This window comes from Passer montanus, unplaced genomic scaffold (genome assembly GCF_014805655.1).
Source record: "Passer montanus isolate IOZ18808 unplaced genomic scaffold, ASM1480565v1 scaffold86, whole genome shotgun sequence".
NCBI lineage: Eukaryota > Metazoa > Chordata > Aves > Passeriformes > Passeridae > Passer > Passer montanus.
This window is the reverse complement of record NW_024373923.1, coordinates 2,733,189-2,751,118: the sequence shown is the minus strand read 5'-3', so window position 1 is coordinate 2,751,118 and position 17,930 is coordinate 2,733,189. Positions and strand designations below refer to the sequence as shown.

The window sequence follows — 17,930 nt, the reverse complement described above, 5'->3', positions numbered from 1 at the left end:
TCCTGCTCCAAGGCCGCGCCAGCCGCTCCGCTCCTGCCCAACTTTCACTCTCCAGGGCCGCGGGGAAGTTCAGGGCAGGTCGGGCCCGGCGCGGGGGCGCTCGCCGCGGCCTCGGGCAGCTCCGTTTGTCACCGTTCCGACAGGGGTAAACACGCACGGGCTGCTGCCCGCGGCTCCTCGCCGGCACCTCCGCACCTGCCGCAGGGCCCGGCGCTGCCTCCGCCGCAGGCCGAGCCTCGGCGCCTCGCTCCGCCGTGCTGCTGCTTCGGCACGGCCCCCCGCGGGGCCGGACCGGGGACACGGAGCATCCCGGGCGGGCTCCATCCCCTCCCCGCGCCCGGGCGGCCTCCAGCCCCTCAGAACGCCCCGCAGACACGGGTTTATAAAGAGAGAGAGAGGCCTGTGGTGCGCCGCCGCAGTTGTATAATTGTTACCAGAACGGGATCTACCTCCTCCTGCGGCTGCTACCCGCTGAGCGATGCCGGCCGAGGACCTGTTCCTACTGAGCGAGAGCAGCGCCCGCCCGCCGGAGCTGCATCCACCGCAGAACCCGCCACTGAATGGAGCCAACTCCGAGGCGCCCGGGAGGGACACCCCGGGAGGCGGGTGTTGGCCGTGACTGACAACCGGCGCAGCAAATAGAAGAGAAGGAAACTCGCCGGCGATGGCGGCACTTGGCCAATGAACGTTTTGTCCCGCCCCCGCAGAGGGGAAAGCGGGACAGGCGCGGCGGGAGCTGTCACAGGTTAATTGGACTGGCGAGACAGCCAATCAGCGAGGAGGGGCGGGGCGAGGGCGGGACTGGGGATGGGCGCGTGAGGGCACGGGGAACGTGAGGGGAACGTGAGGGGAAGGGAATGGGAATGGGAATGGGAATGGGAATGGGAATGGGAATGGGAATGGGAATGGGAATGGGAATGGGAATGGGAATGGGACGTGAGGGGATGGGAACGGGAACGGGAACGGGGAACGTGAGGGGAAGGGAATGGGAATGGGAATGGGAATGGAACGTGAGAGGATGGGAATGGGGAACGGGGTTGGGGAACGTGAGGGGATGGAGATGGGGATGAGGAACGGGGAACGTGAGGGGATGGGAATGGGAACGGGGAAAGTGAGGGGATGGGAATGGGAAACGTGAGGGAATGGGAATGGGGAACGTGAGGGGAAGGGAATGGCAATGGGGAATGGGGAACGGGGAACGTGAGGGGATGGGAATGGGAACGGGGAAAGTGAGGAAATGAGGAATGGGAATAGGGAACGTGAGGGGATGGGGAACATGAGGGAATGAGGAACATGGGGGGATAGGGAATATGAGGGGATGAGGAACGTGAGGGGACAGGATCCATGAGGGGTTGGAAGCCATGAGAAGATGGAGGTCTGTGAGGGGGGATGGGGCTGCGAAGGGTTGGGGGCTGCGAGGAGCTGGGTCCGTGAGGAGTCTGGGTCTGTGAGGGAATGGGGCTGTGAGGAGCTGGGGTCCATAAGGAACCTGGATCCATTAGGGGATGGGGTCCGTGAGGGGACAGGGCTGTGAGGAGCTGGGTCCGTGAGGAGTCTGGGTCTGTGAGGGAATGGGGCTGTGAGGAGCTGGGGTCCATAAGGAACCTGGATCCATTAGGGGATGGGGTCCGTGAGGGGACAGGGCTGTGAGGAGCTGGGTCCATGAGGAGTCTGGGTCCGTGAGGGGATGGGGCTGTGAGGAGCTGGGGTCCATAAGGAACCTGGATCCATGAGGGGATGGGGTTGTGAGGAGCTGGGGTCCATAAGGAACCTGGGTCCATTAGGGGATGGGGTCCATGAGGGCACAGGGCTGTGAGGAGCTGGGTCCGTGAGGGGACAGGGATGTGAGGAAAGGCTGAGGGGGAAAGGCAAAGCAGGAGGAAGGAGCAGAGAGCGGAGGCAGGGAAATGGGGTCACTCCACGCAGAGCTCCTTGTGGCAATGTGGAAGCTGCTCCCAGTGGCCAGGGCCACCGTGCTGGATGCCGTGTGAGAGCGGAGGCAGGGAAATGGGGTCACTCCACGCAGAGCTCCTTGTGGCAATGTGGAAGCTGCTCCCAGTAGCCACCGTGCTGGATGCCCTGCGTGGAATAGGGCTCCTCAAAACATGCAGGGCCACAGTGCTGGGGTAAGCCCTGCCTGGTCTGCTGCCTCACGGAGCCAGCAGGGCTGGGACAGCCTTGGACTCAAACAGAAGGCTTGGCAGAAGTCACCGAGGCAGCTAATAGTGCAGGTCAGCACTGGAATTGCAGAAGAAAAGAGCAAAACCATCACTTTTCACTATAACACTTGGCTGTTTGTCCTCACAAAGGTCTCAAATCAGTGGAAGTGATACCCATCCCAGCTCAGCCTCCACAGAGTTTGGAGAGGGAAAGTGCAGGGGTATGAAACATGACAGCTCAGCCCATCCCAGCCTCGTCTGCCTCCTCTCCAGCCCAAACTCAGATATTTTTGAGTGCTGTAGATCTTGAGACTGTTAATCACAGAATCCTGGAATGGTTTGGGTTGGAAAGGACCCTAAATCTCATCCATGGGCAGGGACACCTTCCGCTGTCCCAGGCTGCTCCAAGCTGTCTTTGGACATTGCCAGGGATCCAGGGCCTGCCCACCCTCCCAGCCACCAATTCCTGCCCAAGGTCCCATCTCGTGCTCCCCACTTTCAGTTAAAAAGAGAAAATGTTATTTTAACAATAACTTTTATTAAGTAAGAATTTTAATTCTCTGCCACTGGCACGAAGACAATTTAAATAGTTTGATGTATGAAGGAGCACGGTGCAGTTAAAAGAAGCAGAGTCACTATAGTAACAGTATCAGATACGTAAAGCTACTTAATCAAAACCCCCTCTCCTAATTATGATTTTGAGGCCTGTCATAAGGAGCACATTCAGCTGCTCCCCTCCCTGTCAGCATGACTGTGGCGGGTGTCAAACATTTCTGAATAATGCACCTATAAACAAAGGAGATTGCGAAAATAACCTGCAAGGTCATGCCTTTGTGCCCGGCTAAAAATAGCCCAAATTGGAGGCATTTAAAAAGGCCTGGCTTGGTACCCAAACTGCATAAATCACTGCCCCGGGGCCGAGCTCCCTGCAGCGGGTTTGTGTGGCAGGGAGAGCTGTCATTTCCTGGGGGCACCCAATCCAGGCTCCGGGCCTTTTCCGAGACACAGGTCACTGTGCAGAGGAGGCCTGGCCGTGCTCCGTGCCCAGCAGGGCCATGGAACCACGGAGCCACTGGGGCTGGAAAAGCCCTCACACCCTCAAGTCCAGCCATCCCCCAGCACCGCCAGGGCCACCATGTGTGTGCCCGAGTGCCACATCCACCTGGCTTGAGGGATGGGGACTCACCACTGCCCCTCCTGGAGCTCCAGCCCCTTCCCAGCTCCCTCTGCCCCTCTTGGGGCTCCAGCCCCTTCCCAGCTCCAGATTTAACGAGGGAAAGTACAGGGGTGTGAAATGTGTCTCTCCCAGTGAGTCTCCGTGCCCTGCCGGTGCTGCAGAACCGGAGCAGCAGCCGCTCTCCTTCCTCCGCAGGGCCTTTGCCACCGTATTTGGTGCTCACTCGGAAGTTTGCCCTGGCGCAGGGAATTCGCTGCTCCGCTGTGGCCAAGAGGAGCTCCTGGGCTCCCTGAATCCAGCCAGCACAGGCACGGAGCTGCCGCCCCTCCCGGCGGGGCTGGAGCGGCCTCCAGAGTCACGGCTCTGAATCCATTCAGGAATTTCTAATGCGGCAGATGGCTCTTTCATGGTCACGTTTCTGCGTGCACAGGCCGTTTTGTTCGGCTGGGGCTCCTTTCCAGAGGGAGACAGGAGTTTGTGCTAAATTGAAACTGCATCTCCCAAAAATCATCGCTGTTTGAAGGTAGTTCTCCTAAACCACACCAAGGTGGTTTCTTAAGGCACTTTCACCATCCTAAAACTGTATTCCATTTCTCTTTATTGTCTTCCTAAGCTTCTGGTATCTTCTGCTTGTTTTTTGTATCTTTGCTGAAGGGAATTTCCTTTTTTTTTTCTCAATTTTTCTTGTGATAAACCATAGTGGTTTTAACCACTCAATGCCTGATAAAGTACACAGAAGATTTCTGTTCCCCATCCTTGAGATAGTTTTGACTCTCTTTTCTGTAATATTTTCAGTTTCTCAAGTATCTTATTTAAAGTATTGTTACCAGCACTGGACCCTGTGTTCTCATTTTTCCTGTCACTGATCCTTGATGCAAATAACTAAACTAAAATAATCTCTGTTGTAGTTGCCTAGATCTGTCCTTTCATTCCTTCTGTGGTGCTGCCCTGTCACTCCCATGAACTCACTGATAATGTAGCTCTGTGTGCCCAGTTAATACAGAACAAACAATTATTTAAGCAGTGGTACTGGCTTTTATCTGGCTCCAATCTGACGGTTTTGCAGTATGGACTAGCAGAACAAGCCACCCCTCAGAAGGTTTCTGTGGCTTGGTGGAAACTGAGTGGTTTGATTCACAGTAAGGCTTCTTGGCCTTCTGCTCTTTATTTCTGTTAAAAAGCAATGCTGATTGTTCACTCTGACAGGCCTGATGCAGAGGAGATGACCGCACTGACTCTTCACATTTACATGAGGCTGAAGCAGGAACGAAGCAGCAAAGATGATGGCTGCCCCAAGGCAAGGTTTGTGAAGAAAAATAATGTCTTTTATTACACCAATTACACTAAAAGATATTACTGCTGTCCATCACCCTTGCCCTTTTTACTTCTTTACAGCAACAACAGAGCTAAGTACGTTTACACCGTTTCCACTCTTTGCATTCAGTTTCTGACTGGTAATTTCATTCTGTCTTAAAGCAGTTCTGTGTAAAATTTCTCATTTAGCCTTTTTGGGCTCCGGTGTGTGCAGAATTGGCAGGCCCTGAGACCAGCTCACATGGGAAGTTAATACAGAACAAACAATTATTTAAGCAGTGGTACTGGCTTTTATCTGGCTCCAATCTGACGGTTTTGCAGTATGGACTAGCAGAACAAGCCACCCCTCAGAAGGTTTCTGTGGCTTGGTGGAAACTGAGTGGTTTGATTCACAGTAAGGCTTCTTGGCCTTCTGCTCTTTATTTCTGTTAAAAAGCAATGCTGATTGTTCACTCTGACAGGCCTGATGCAGAGGAGATGACCGCACTGACTCTTCACATTTACATGAGGCTGAAGCAGGAACGAAGCAGCAAAGATGATGGCTGCCCCAAGGCAAGGTTTGTGAAGAAAAATAATGTCTTTTATTACACCAATTACACTAAAAGATATTACTGCTGTCCATCACCCTTGCCCTTTTTACTTCTTTACAGCAACAACAGAGCTAAGTACGTTTACACCGTTTCCACTCTTTGCATTCAGTTTCTGACTGGTAATTTCATTCTGTCTTAAAGCAGTTCTGTGTAAAATTTCTCATTTAGCCTTTTTGGGCTCCGGTGTGTGCAGAAGTGCCAGGTCCTGAGACCCCAGCCCACAGTGGTGCTGAGAGACAAATCCCTTTGTCAGTGACTCTCACTGTAGGTTAACCAGGTGTGTCTTTTTCTGCTTTTTAATTTATGTTTTAGTTTCTCTTCTTGCGATCTGCAGCCTGTGCTCCGTCTCGGCTGGTGGGGCACAGCAGGACGCGTGTTATAAATGAGAACCTTGACAAGGCCAATATTCAATTTATTAATTACTGTGGTAAAGTATGAGCAACACAGCGCTGGGTACAGTGGGGGAAGTTTTCCCTCCAACTGCACGCCGATAGCTGGGGCTTACAGGTATTTATAGGGGTGCTCATAAGCTTTCTCAGCAGTTCCTATTCCCAATTTTTACATCACAATTCTATACACTATTGTGATTTAGTTTCTCTCAGGATGTATTTCAGAAAGGAGTATCCCCAGCAACTGAAGACTTATAAAGGTTAATTGCGAATAAAGGATGGGTTCAAAGGCCTCCTTCCATGCTTTACCTCCTCAGTTATTTATTAGAATTGTCTTTATAGCTGTCCCGTGTCGGTTTCCACACCTCCCAGAGTCACAGATCACACGCTGCCTGTGACACCGAGCGCAGTTTTGTGTTCCGCAGCCCGTCCTTGCCGTCCCGCAGCCCCGCAGCGCCGACCCGCGTCCCGGGCACCGCCGGAGCGCAGCGCCGAGCGAGCAGAGAGCCGGGGCTGCCCTCTGCTGATCGCCCCGGGCACGCCGAGCCGCCGCCGACAGCTTCGGCTGGCCTCTGCGGGCCTAAAGCGCATTTCACCGCGGGTTTGCGAGTCGCCAAGCCGCGCTGACCGCAGTTGATCTGGAAAGAGGCGTCCCGCAGACACCCCCGGGAGCCCAGCCCCATCGGCAGCGTCTGGTGGGCTGCACTCGCGTTTGACACCTTGAAAGCAGTGCTTTTTGGTCTCTCTCACCTCACGGGCTGCGGGTCTTGCTGCAGGATGAGGATGGACTTGCAGAGACTGATCAGAGCCAGAAGGAGCCGTGGAAGTGGAAGAATGGGTCCCGTCAGCCCAAGCAAACTCGAGGAGTTGTTTCTGCCCTTATCTGATGGACGCCTCGCCCTCAGCCGGGGCTCCCAGCACTCAGGCTCTGCTGGGAACACTCTGCTTTTGTCTCCACGCGGCAGCACCTGACAGAAATAACAGAGAAACCTGCCAGAAGAGATCCATTAACCTTCACAGGTCTCAAATTGCACCGGCTCGAGATGCCATAAATTGCATTTTCTGTACTTGTTAGTCAGTGTGGTAGAGTCAGCCCTGACTTTTCTGTGTCTGGTGAAGGATGGCATCCTCACCACTGCAAAACGACTTAATTTCCTGCAAAGTGAGGAGAGAGCTGATAAGCAGAGTGCCATGGCAGTGAGGAGAAATGGCCTTTGCTCTTTGAGTCACCATCCTCCTGCTGGGCTGCTGGCCATCCACGGGGCTCTGCTGAAGCAGCGTTGTAGCTGCTGGCCCACGGTGCTCCCTCTGTGTCCTGCTTGAACTCCTCTGCACTTCACCCTGCGTGTGCTCTCACTGGACACCTGCTGCTAGCTGAACCTTAAAATCCAGCTTCTCCTGTGGGAGAGGGCTGACACTGAAACACGGAAACGTTTAGGCTGGAAAATGACCTGATCGAGGGTATAGTATGAAGAGTTTTTACATCCTGCACAAAGAGTAAAGGACAGAAATGCCCTACATTAGTTGTGCATTTTGTCACTCCACAGAAAGCACAGATAGCTGGGTTTGGGTCAGTGCCAGATGTCTCAGTTGTGAGATAGGGAGATAGGAGACAGTTACAAAACCTCTGTTATAAGGCAAGCTTTGGCACTTGTTCAGAAGCTCTTCTGTAGTTTAAATTACAGAGAACCTAACTCAATCAAGATTTCATCAACCATGTTGTGAAAGGAAGTCTCCAATTCTTGACAGCTTCACAAACAGCATTTTTCTCTTTTCTGAGAGCAAGGGAACTTGAGCTTCTTAAAAATCCAGCCCTACTTAGCTAACATGTTCTGTTTCTTTTTCCCCTCCTGGCTGAAGCTTGTTTTCCTCCCTGAAAGGATCAGTGAGTGATCCTTGGGCTGAGGCTGAATGGAATCAACACCCAAAGGTACATGAGGATCGAAGGGTGTTATAAATGAGAACCTTGACAAGGCAAATATTCAAGCAGCAATCAGTTTATTAATTACTGTGGTAAAGCATGAGCAACACAGCGCTGGGTACAGTGGGGGAAGTTTTCCCCCCAGCTGCACCCCGATAGTTGGGGCTCACAGGTATTTATAGGGCTACTCATCAGCTTTCTCAGCAGTTCCTATTCCCAATTGTTACATCACAGTTCTATACACTATTGTGATTTAGTTTTTCTCAGGATGTGTCCCCGAAAGAAGCATCCCCAGCTGGTGAGGTCCAGATTCCAGATGGGTTCACCTTTTAATTGCAAGGACTATCAATCTCATACCAGTGATGTCCAGCTCCCCTTGGTGGAAACTCTCAATCCTGGAGTTGATGTTCATCTTCCTTTCTCAAGCTGCTTTTCACTGCTTTGTTAAGGCATCGAGATAAGCATGTTCCCTTTTTATATATTCTAAAGCTATAGTTTCAAAGATCCTTACTACAAGCAATATTCTAAAATTATACTTCAAAAGGTTATTATTGCAAACCTCTTTAAGGCCTGGCTACAAGCAGAAAGTTCCTGTCAAACAGCAACATCCTTAAAGCTTTAATTCAAATGCTCCTAAATCAACTTAAGTCTTAGAAACGTTAATTGCGAACAAAAGATGGGTTCCAAGGCCTTCTTCCATGCTTTACCTCCTCAGTTATTTATTAGAATTGTCTTTATAGCTGTCCCGTGGTGGGTTTCCACACCTCCCACAGTCACAGATCACACGCTGCGTGCGTGCCCCTGACACCAAACACAGTTCTGTATTTCACAAGGGGCAGGACAGAGCTGCAGGAGCCCCGCTCTGCTCTGAGGTCCGAGGCAGGCAGCAAGTCACCAGGCAGTGAATATTGGGAGCAACCCACCCTGCCGTGCCTGCTGCTGACCAGCGTTACCCCCCTGAGGTTCCCCAAAGTGTCTCCAGGAAGATTTGCTGCTGCCTGTCCTTTGCAGCCCCTCAGCTGAGGCCGTGTGCCCTGCGGGGCCGGTCACCCCTCCTGTCCCCAGGCGGGTTCTGGGGGCATCTCTGCTGTGATTTGGTGGTGCTGTGCTCCCGTGGGGACACTGCCAGCCTGTTGGAGCCTGTCACAGCCCCCAGCCCCGCCACAGCCATCCCTGAGCCCCCCGTGTGGCTGGCTCTGCTGGAATCCAAAATGCAGGAGCTCTCAGAACCTTGTGCCTGTAAGCCAAAGCCCAGAGTTAAACTCAGGATTTGATCTGAGACCTTGGAAAAGGCTCCCAAACTTAGTGCTAGAAGTGAGAATGTGGATTTATGGTTTAAAGCAGAGACACACTGAGCTGAGTGGAGGGAAGTTTAAAGTCTTAGAGCTTAAGATATAGAAAAAAAAGTAATTACAGAGGTGAACAAGGAGCCTAGAATGCAGTGCTGTAGGTTTGTGTGTCATAACATGATTGGCTAAGAAAGCTTACACTGTAGCATGGGCCCATAAGATGAAATATTTAAGGATCAGGTCAAAAACCTAAATGCCCTTGTTGGCAGTGTTTTATGGGTCAGCAAATCCTTAGAGGGTCTTGGAGCTGAGGTCTTGTGGCCTTCTGAACCATGCAGTGAGGTGCGAGCTGAACTCCCCCTTCCTGCCTGCGTAGAAGACAAGGAAAATAAACTGCATCATCAAAACCAACTCAGAGGTCCCATCTCGAATTCCTCCCAAATTCCCCACGAGTGAGTTCTCACGGGCCCGGGCAGGAGAGCAGTCAGGGTGTGTTTTCAGGAGGGGCAGTGCACTGCTGTTCCTCAGCCCCACAGCTCCTGCCAGTGCTCAGAGCACGCTCAGGGGAGCAGCAGCTGCACTGCTGCTCTGGGGATGTTCCCTTCACACAGTGTTTGCAGAGGCCAAACAACAGGCACGGTGCTTTTTCAGCTTCTGACAGGCCCGTGTGAGTGACACCTGCCTGCCATCCCTGCCCCAGGCGTCTGGGGAGGTGCAGAGCTCCGACAGCTACAGCACCAGGCTGCTGCTCAGAAACACTCTGACCTCTCCCTTTGAGCTCCCCAAGAGACCCTGTGTGCTCTCTGTAGGACCAAAAGCAGCATGCAAGGTAAATCTCTGAATATTGTTACAGGCGATGAATGGTTTAAAAAGCCACTTGGTTTAGCAGGGAGACCTACCAGCCCAGTGCTGCCTGGGGACAGGACAGTGGCTCATCCCTTCTGCCACCCTTGTCAGAGGGGACTCTGAACATGCTCTCTAAGCTGAGGATGGGAGTTTATGTGTTTCAGCCACGCTGACACAACCCAGGAGGCCTGGCCAGCGTGGGCTCGGGTCTCCAGAAACAGCAAAAATTTCCTTTTCTGTTCCAACACCTGCTGCCAAAATGCCAACCCAAGCAAGCGCGGTGCACAGCCACTCACACGCAGGCAACAGAGCTGGTGCTGCCAGCTTAAGTGACTTAAATGACTTTGGCTTAAACGACTTTGCCGACCTTCCTGGGGGATGATGTGCTGAAATGCTCCGCTGGAGAAAACCTGCCAGACGCAATTCAGCAGGGCTAAACGCCTCCTGGCTCTCCTCACTGAGACAGGAGCGCTCACCGCCCCGCTCACCCAGCCCTGCACCTGCTCCTCGCAGCTTGCACGTGTCCCAGCAGCTGTCATCCCACCGTTTTCCCCAGCAGGGGGAAAAGCTTGGTGTCAAATCCCGGACCGCCTGCAAATCTGTGCATCACAGGCACTGGAAATGGAAGCCTGCTGGAGGATGTAGGTGAGAGCAGGGCTCTGGCCCTGGGGTGGCACCGGTTTGGGGTCGGTCTGTGGGGCTAACCCAGGCAGTGGGTGAGGAGAGCCAGAGCCCAAATTTGATGAATTTCCCTGCAGAGGGCAGCCTGTCCTTGCCTAAGACAGCTTCCCAAGAGCTGCACGGCTTTGAAATTAAAATCAAACAAGATCAAACAAAAATCAAACAAAAATCAAACAGTTTTAGGTAGGAAACACAGCTATTTCCACCTGCCAGCGGCCGGGGAAGAGCTAGCTGCCTTGCAGAGTGCCAGCCCTGGCTCTGGGGCATTGTCCCAAAGGATTGCTTTGTCTGGCTGCAGTTCTGCACCCTGAGTGCCAGCCCTGGCTCTGGGGCATTGTCCCAAAGGATTGCTTTGTCTGGCTGCTGTTCTGCACCCCGAGTGCCAGCCCTGGCTCCGGGGTGTTGTCCCAAAGGATTGCTTTGTCTGGCTGCTGTTCTGCACCCCGACACCTCAGCTGGATTTGGGCTCCTGCTGGCGCTCCCCGAGCCCACCACTCTGCCCTCCCATGGCTTCCCCTCTCCCTTCACACCCTCTTTCCTCTGTCCTCAGAGAGCAGATCCTGGCTCCTTTGCAGTGGTCGCTGAGCAGGGAGCTCGGTGGGTCCAGAGGAACCTCAGCCAGTGGCTGAGCAGGAGCAGGAGCAGGAGCAGGAGCAGGAGCCAGGAGCCAGGAGCAGGAGCAGGAGCTGGAGCAGGAGCCAGGAGCAGGAGCCAGGAGCAGGAGCAGGAGCAGGAGCAGGCAGGATGTGTGGGCTCAGTGCCTGCCCTTCCCTGGAGCAGCTGCCACAGGAGGGGGCTTCCCTGCAGGCTGCCACTCCTTTAGCTTCAGTGCCCTGAGCCAGGTGGTCTTTAAAGGGACCTTCCCACCCAAACCCTTCCATGAGTCTATAAAAGCTTCACTGTTGGAAAAGAAAACCGGATCACACCTCACCCTTTCCATCAGTCAGCCTCAAAGCTTTTTCTGTCACCCCTTCCTCCTGTTTTGCCAGTGAGACGGAGGACACACACGCAGAGCTCAGCAGACCTCAGGGAGGGGCAGAGCAGGTCCCAGAGCAGCTCTGCCTGGCTCCAAATCACCAGTTTGGGGGCCAGGGCTGGCTGACAGAGGCTGAGTGTGAGCAGGCTGCAGGGCAGGTCCCAGAGCAGCTCTGCCTGGCTCCCAACCACCGCTTTGGGCACCAGGGCTGGCTGACAGGCTGGGTGTGAGCACAGTGATGCTCCTGTGACAATCCAGCAGCACAGAGAGACCGTGTCGCTCCTGGGGGAGCGGCTCAAAGCGGCAGAGGAGAGGAGGGGGCAGCTTAGCCTTTACTGACAGCTCCTGTGTTCCAGGGATGTAATTTGGAGCGGCACAGTCCCTGCTGTGGGAATAGCCCCTTGCCAGGTGCAGAGGTGACAAACTGCTCTGCCCAGTCTGGCTCAGTCGGTGTGAAATGTCACTCGGTGCCTCTGGAGGCACGGAGTCACAGCCAGAGGAAGACACCAGGGCTCCTGCTGCTCAGCTCCTCTGCCAGCGCCTCCCTGGTTAAATACTTCAGTGTGCTGCTCTGCAGCTCGCAGGCTGACATTTCTGCCACCGTGGCCTTTGGTTCCCCGGTTGTTTATCCACCAGGGGCTGAGGGATGGCACAGCCTGTCTGAGGATGAAGGGGTGGCACAGCGACTGCCCCCCAGCTCTCTGCAGACACCACTGTCACATCCCTGTCCCCAGCAGGCCTCTCCTGCTGCCAGGGCCGTGGGGCAGCTCCCCAGGCTCCGGTGGCACTCTGAAGGTGCTGGGGCACAGCTCTGGAAGCAGAGGGAAACAGCACAGGCCATGCACAGGCAACGTGAGCCCTGATCTGCTGCTCATTTTGGGCAGAAAAGCTGATTCCTCTGCATCCTTTTGTAGGAAGGCAATGAGCTGTCTGGGCTGTGGGACACAGCAGGCTGAGTTCGTGGCAGGAGCACCCCAGTGTGTGGCCTTGTTTTGCTGCAGTGACAGACTTTTGAGCCTGTAATGAATAAATATCATTTAGCTCTAGAGAGAGAGGATTTTCTTCTTCCTTCCTTTTGCAGAGGACACTTCCATGGGATTACGCATGGAAAATCTGGAGGCCCCTCCAGTTAATATTTAATGTTCCCAGGAGGGTTCTCTCTGGTTTATGGGCCTCCGTGAGGACTGTGTGCCTATGGTGCACAGACAGCAGCATACAGTGTCCCTCCTGCCTTCCTCACTCCCAGCTGTGCCCAGGGATTGACTCTGGAGCCTGAGGATGCTCCCGGTGAGGCTGTGCCCCTGCAGGGACTGCCCTGGGGACTGAGGAGTGCTCCTTGTGCTGCAATCCACACACATCCTGCTCCCATAAACACGTGGGCTACTTGCTCAGGGATGGAATAACTCCACTATCAACCACCTCCAGCTGGAAAAGCAGGGGGTATGTGTGAGGACAGCTCAGATCCTCTGTGCATTTCACTTGCGCTCTGCTGACCTCTTGTCAGTGTTACCCTACAACAGCACAGAGTTCTCCTAAGGGAGGAATTCCCATCTCCTCGGGGGAGGGAGGGTGAGAAGGTGTGGCTCCTTTGTCCTGAGAAGGCAAGATGGAGCTGTGAGGTTGGAAACAAGCCTTCCCGGTGAGGAGGGCTGATGCAGGGCTGGCCAGGTGCACACACACACACAAAGTCCTGCTGTGCCCGGCTGGTCTCCTGCCCCCTTTCCCCTCCTAAGCCGCTTCAGGAAGGACTCACCTGGATGGCCGATGGCTTCCCAGCATCCAGCGGCTCCTGGGCGCAGGGATTTGCAGACACAGGAAGGACGCTTCGGGTGAAGGCGTTTTGTTCCCTCTCTGGGGATGGGGCTGCCCCTGGATGCTCCGGGGAAGCCGCCCGGAGCTGCGGGCTGCGCTGGTGTGACCGAACCCTCCTCACTGAACCCAGGGTTTAGGGACAGGAGCAGACACATTTCAGAGCATCTCAGCTGAACTGCCATCCTGTCCCCACCCGCACGGCACTGACCCACGGAGGGTGAGCCCGCGGCACGGCGAGGCACCGCCGGCTGCTCCCCAGCCCTGCTCGCAGCCTCGGGGCTGCTGGTCCCAGACTGGAGCTCCCCTCGCAGCCACAGCACCCGGCCAGGCTCGGGCTGCTCCCCCTCTTCCCCCTGAAACGCCTGATGGACTAGCGGGAATGCCCCAGGAGTTTGAAATCTCTGGTAGACACCAGACATTGTGCATTGACACACACGGGAATTAACTCTATTTTTCAGAATAGCCTGTGTTATCACAGATGTTCTTGGGTACATTCTCTCCAAAACTTCATAAAAATTCATATAAATGTCCTAAACCACCTATTTTTCACTGCAACATCAATGAAAGCAACCATTCAGAGATCCTTTTGTTGTACTTTATTCCATCGCAACCCAAGACCAGGCAGGGTAAAGACCCTGTGTGAAAAGGTTGCCATTTTTAAGACAGAATCTTTGTTATTTTAATTCATATAAATGTCCTAAACCACCTATTTTTCACTGCAACATCAATGAAAGCAACCATTCAGAGATCCTTTTGTTGTACTTTATTCCATCGCAACCCAAGACCAGGCAGGGTAAAGACCCTGTGTGACAGAATCTTTGTTATTTAAATAAATAAAACCCCACTCTGGATTTAGCAGTACGATTGTTATAAACCAGCCCCCCCAGTGCCCAGATGGCAGTTTAAAATAGCGGGGTGAGCACAGCTTCAGAAAGTGAAGATGCACTTTGAGAGGACTCCATTCACCCGAATATCGTACTGCTTCAGAAGCAAACTCTGCCTTTCAAAATGTCAAAGGCAACAATTCACAAGCAAACACCATATGGTGCATTTGTTCTCTTCAACTCCTCTTAGAACCAGATGAAAAAGAAAGAAAATTTCAGAGCTGAAATGCCTGCATGCCACACTATACAGTGCTCTCACTGCAAGCTCTCAAAAACTGTAGATGGTGGCATGAAATTGCTCCGAGGGACAGAACCGATCATTTGCAGTCCAGTCTCCAAAAAGCCCACTTGTAAAACGCACTGACACTATGTTGTGGTTTGGCTCTGGGGTCTGTGAGGGATTTGCACAGGAAAAAGCCCCCGGGGTGTCCCCAAAGCCCCTTTTAAAAGGCAGCTGGGGTGGTATTTTTGTTACTGCCACGGTGGAGCTCTGAAGGCCTGGTTAGTGCAGCTCTGCGGTGGTGTGACAGCTGCTGAGTCCCAGCACCACCAAAAATAAACTGCAGCAAAAATAACCACATATTTGAGACGGAGGAAGAACAATCTCTGGGGCAGCAACAGAGCTGTTGGAGGCATCTCCCTGACATCTGAGGGAGTTTTAAATCTCCTTCCTGAGGGGTGCCCAGGCTGCAGCCATGGGTGGGTGGCTGCAGTGGAAAAGCAGATCCTGGTGAGGAGCCACCAGGAGCAGCTCCTGCAGTTTCAGGGAGGGATTTTTCTGCTCCCCCTGTTGCTCTTTAAACAAAGCCCAGAACAGCTGGGTTTTATCTGAGCCCAGGGTGTGCACCCATCCCAGGGCCACGGGGGCTCGGGGGCCACCACAGTGCCATCAGCAACAGCAGTGCCCTGTGCCTCCTTCAGTGAATGCCCTCTGAATCCTATGATTTGCGGAATTCTGTGGATTTTTACTCCAATACTAGAGCAAACACTTCACAATAAAAATAATAATAATTTATAAAATAATTACACACTGCCACGCAAGGAAGGCTCAGGCCTTACGTTTTATTTTTGCAAATGAGAGACAGATCTGGCTTGTGATCAGCTAAGCACACTCAGGTAACAAATTAAAGCCATCCCTCTTATCCCCTTTTCCCAGCATGTGATGCTGAGGTTTTAGAGCAACATTAAATAAGAGCTCACAAAGCGAGATGGAAAATCCGGAGTGGCAGCAACACACTCTGTCTGCTTGTTACCAAGTCCGTTGTACCCTTTAATTGTGGGCCCACAAGACAACACTCAAAAGCAAAACGGTTTCTTTCATGGCCATAATAAACAGTCCTGCAGCCTCTGGAGAAGAGACAGCCCATGGGAAATGGCTTCTGGTTTCAGGGGACGCGGCTGCCCGGCCAGGAGAGCGAGGTTTGCACGGGCTGGGCTCTGGTGTCCCACCCCACGGCAGCACGGGCTGCCCGTCTCCAGGAGAGCTGCCAGGAGAGCTGCCAGGGTCACCCAGCTGCTCTCCTCCTGCGGTCCGGCCTCTGCTGGCTCCGGGTGCTGACCGCAGGCTGGACTCTCCCGGCGGGATGGGCTCCGTTCAGAGCCTGGGGGCACAGCCGGGACACAGCTGGGACACATCTGGGAGACAGCTGGGACACAGCTGGGATACAGCTGGGATACAGCCGAGACACAGCTGGGACACAGCCGGGACACAGCTGGGACACAGCTGGGAGACAGCTGGGACACAGCTGGGACACAGCTGGGATATAGCTGGGACACAGCTGGGAGACAGCCGGGATACAGCTGGGACACAGCTGGGACAGAGCTGGGATACAGCTGGGAGACAGCCGGGAGACAGCCGGGATACAGCTGGGATACAGCTGGGACACAGCTGGGACACAGCTGGGACACAGATGGGACACAGCTGGGATACAGCTGGGATACAGCCGGGACACAGGCGGGATACATCTGGGACACAGCTGGGAGACAGCCGGGATACAGCTGGGATACAGCCGGGACACAGGCGGGATACATCTGGGACACAGCTGGGATACAGCCGGGACACAGCTGGCTGCTCCTCCCTGGCACATCTCCCAAGCTGGGCAGTCCAGCCTCTGCTGGCTGCTGTGGGATGCCCACAGAGCTGGGCAGGACCGTAGGCAGTGGGACATGAACAGTGGGACGTGGGGAAGGGGATCATGGGCAGTGGGACTGGGGGAATGGGACATGGGCAGGGGGACATGGGCAGCTGTTGTGTGATGTCGTGGCTTGCCTCAGTTACCTCGGTCCTTCCCCAGGTGTCAATCACCTCTCCTGTCCCCCACCGTGACTCCTGCTGGGCACTGTCTATCAACCCAGGAATTCCAGAGGAGCATCGAGCGATTGGGCAGGTTCAAAAGACGCTCTCCATCCCTGGGGGCCACTGGCCCATCCAGGTGTCCTTTTCCTCCCATACCTGGTTAGTGGTCCTTGGATTCCCCCTCTCCCCCGGGTAAAATGCCGAGCAGACCATGCACTGCAAGTTCTGTTGGAGCTGTTGCTACATTCAGGGGCCACGTGGCCCAGAATAAACACTGGATTAAACCCTCCATCAGGACCCATTCCTTCCTTCACCACCTCCAGCACAGGGAGGCCTGAGGAGTGACCCTCTTGACAGTGAGCTCCAGCCACAACCAGTGGAGCTGGGGCATGCCCGGGGTCACCCCAAGGCGCCCAGCTGCCACCCACGGCTACACAAAGTGTCTCTGGGGTGGAACACCACAGCAGCCCCTGTCTGGCTCAGCAGCAGGGCTGGACAAGCCAAGGCATGTTCCGTTCAGCAATATTGGTGAAAACCCATGGGCAGTGGGACATGGGCAGTGGGACTGTGGGCAGTGGGAAATGGGCAGTGGGACATGGGCAGTGGGACATGGGGAATGGGACTGTGGGCAGTGGGACATGGGCAGTGGGACATGGGCAGTGGGACATGGGCAGTGGGACATGGGCAGTGGGACATGGGCAGTGGGACATGGCAAGTGGGACATGGGGAATGGGACTGTGGGCAGTGGGACATGGGAAGTGGGACCCTGGGCAGCCAACCATGGGCAGTGGGCCATGGGGAATGGGACCGTGGACAGCCAGCCGTGGGCAGTGGGACATGGGGAATGGGACTGAGGGCAGTGGGACCATGGGCAGTGGGACGTGGACAGCCAGCCGTGGGCTGCTGGGCTGGTTGGATCTGCTCCAGCACGGGGGTGGCTGCTCCTGGCATTGGAATGTCCCCCACCAGCAGTGAAAGTGCTGAGCTTGAGTTGAGGTATATCAATCGCCTGCACCACACCAGAAACCAAACCTCTGTCTCTGTCCTGTTTCCCCTTTCTAAGCCACTCTGGGGGACATCCAAACGCTCAAAGCAAAGGCCAGAGATGAATGGCTTTGCCTTTCTGAGCCCTTCTCCACCAGCTTTGCCTGACAAAAGCCTTCTCCACCCCTGCACCTGGGTGCAGCCCATCCCATCCTGGCTGCCCTCACACCAGTGCTGCTGGCCGGCTGGAGCAGAGGCATTTCCATCACCCCAGTGTGAGATCTTCACAGTAGGAACATGTTTTTGGGCTGGTCAAGGCCTGCTACAGCTAAACCTGCCCCTGGTCCCAGCAAGAGCAGAAACCAGGGCTAGAACAGTAAACACTGCTGTTAGTTATCTGAGCCTCACACGAGTGTCTTCACATCTCAGAGCATTTCGTGGATTGCTTGTTAAAAGGGTAGAAATAATTGAACTAGGAGTAGTTAAATATGGGCCTTGCAGTACTAAATACAGCAGTTTCTCTTTTACAAATGTGAGCAGGGTGGTGAGGAAAGCAGAGGCTATCCTGTGCTGCACTATTTACAGATCTCCGTTTAAAAAGCTGCCGAGTTG

The 17,930-nt window shown here is 54.2% G+C and overlaps 1 protein-coding gene across 1 annotated transcript in view; it reads right to left on the bottom strand.

Moving 5' to 3' along the window:
• ME2 (malic enzyme 2) overlaps positions 1 to 582 on the bottom strand; it is a 33,208-nt gene extending 32,626 nt beyond the window's left edge. Inside the window, exon 1 of the mRNA XM_039733325.1 lies at positions 450 to 582. The gene's annotated coding sequence lies outside the window, so the exon portion shown is untranslated. The remainder of the gene's footprint in view (positions 1 to 449) is intronic.
• Between the last annotated feature and the right edge of the window lie 17,348 nt (positions 583 to 17,930).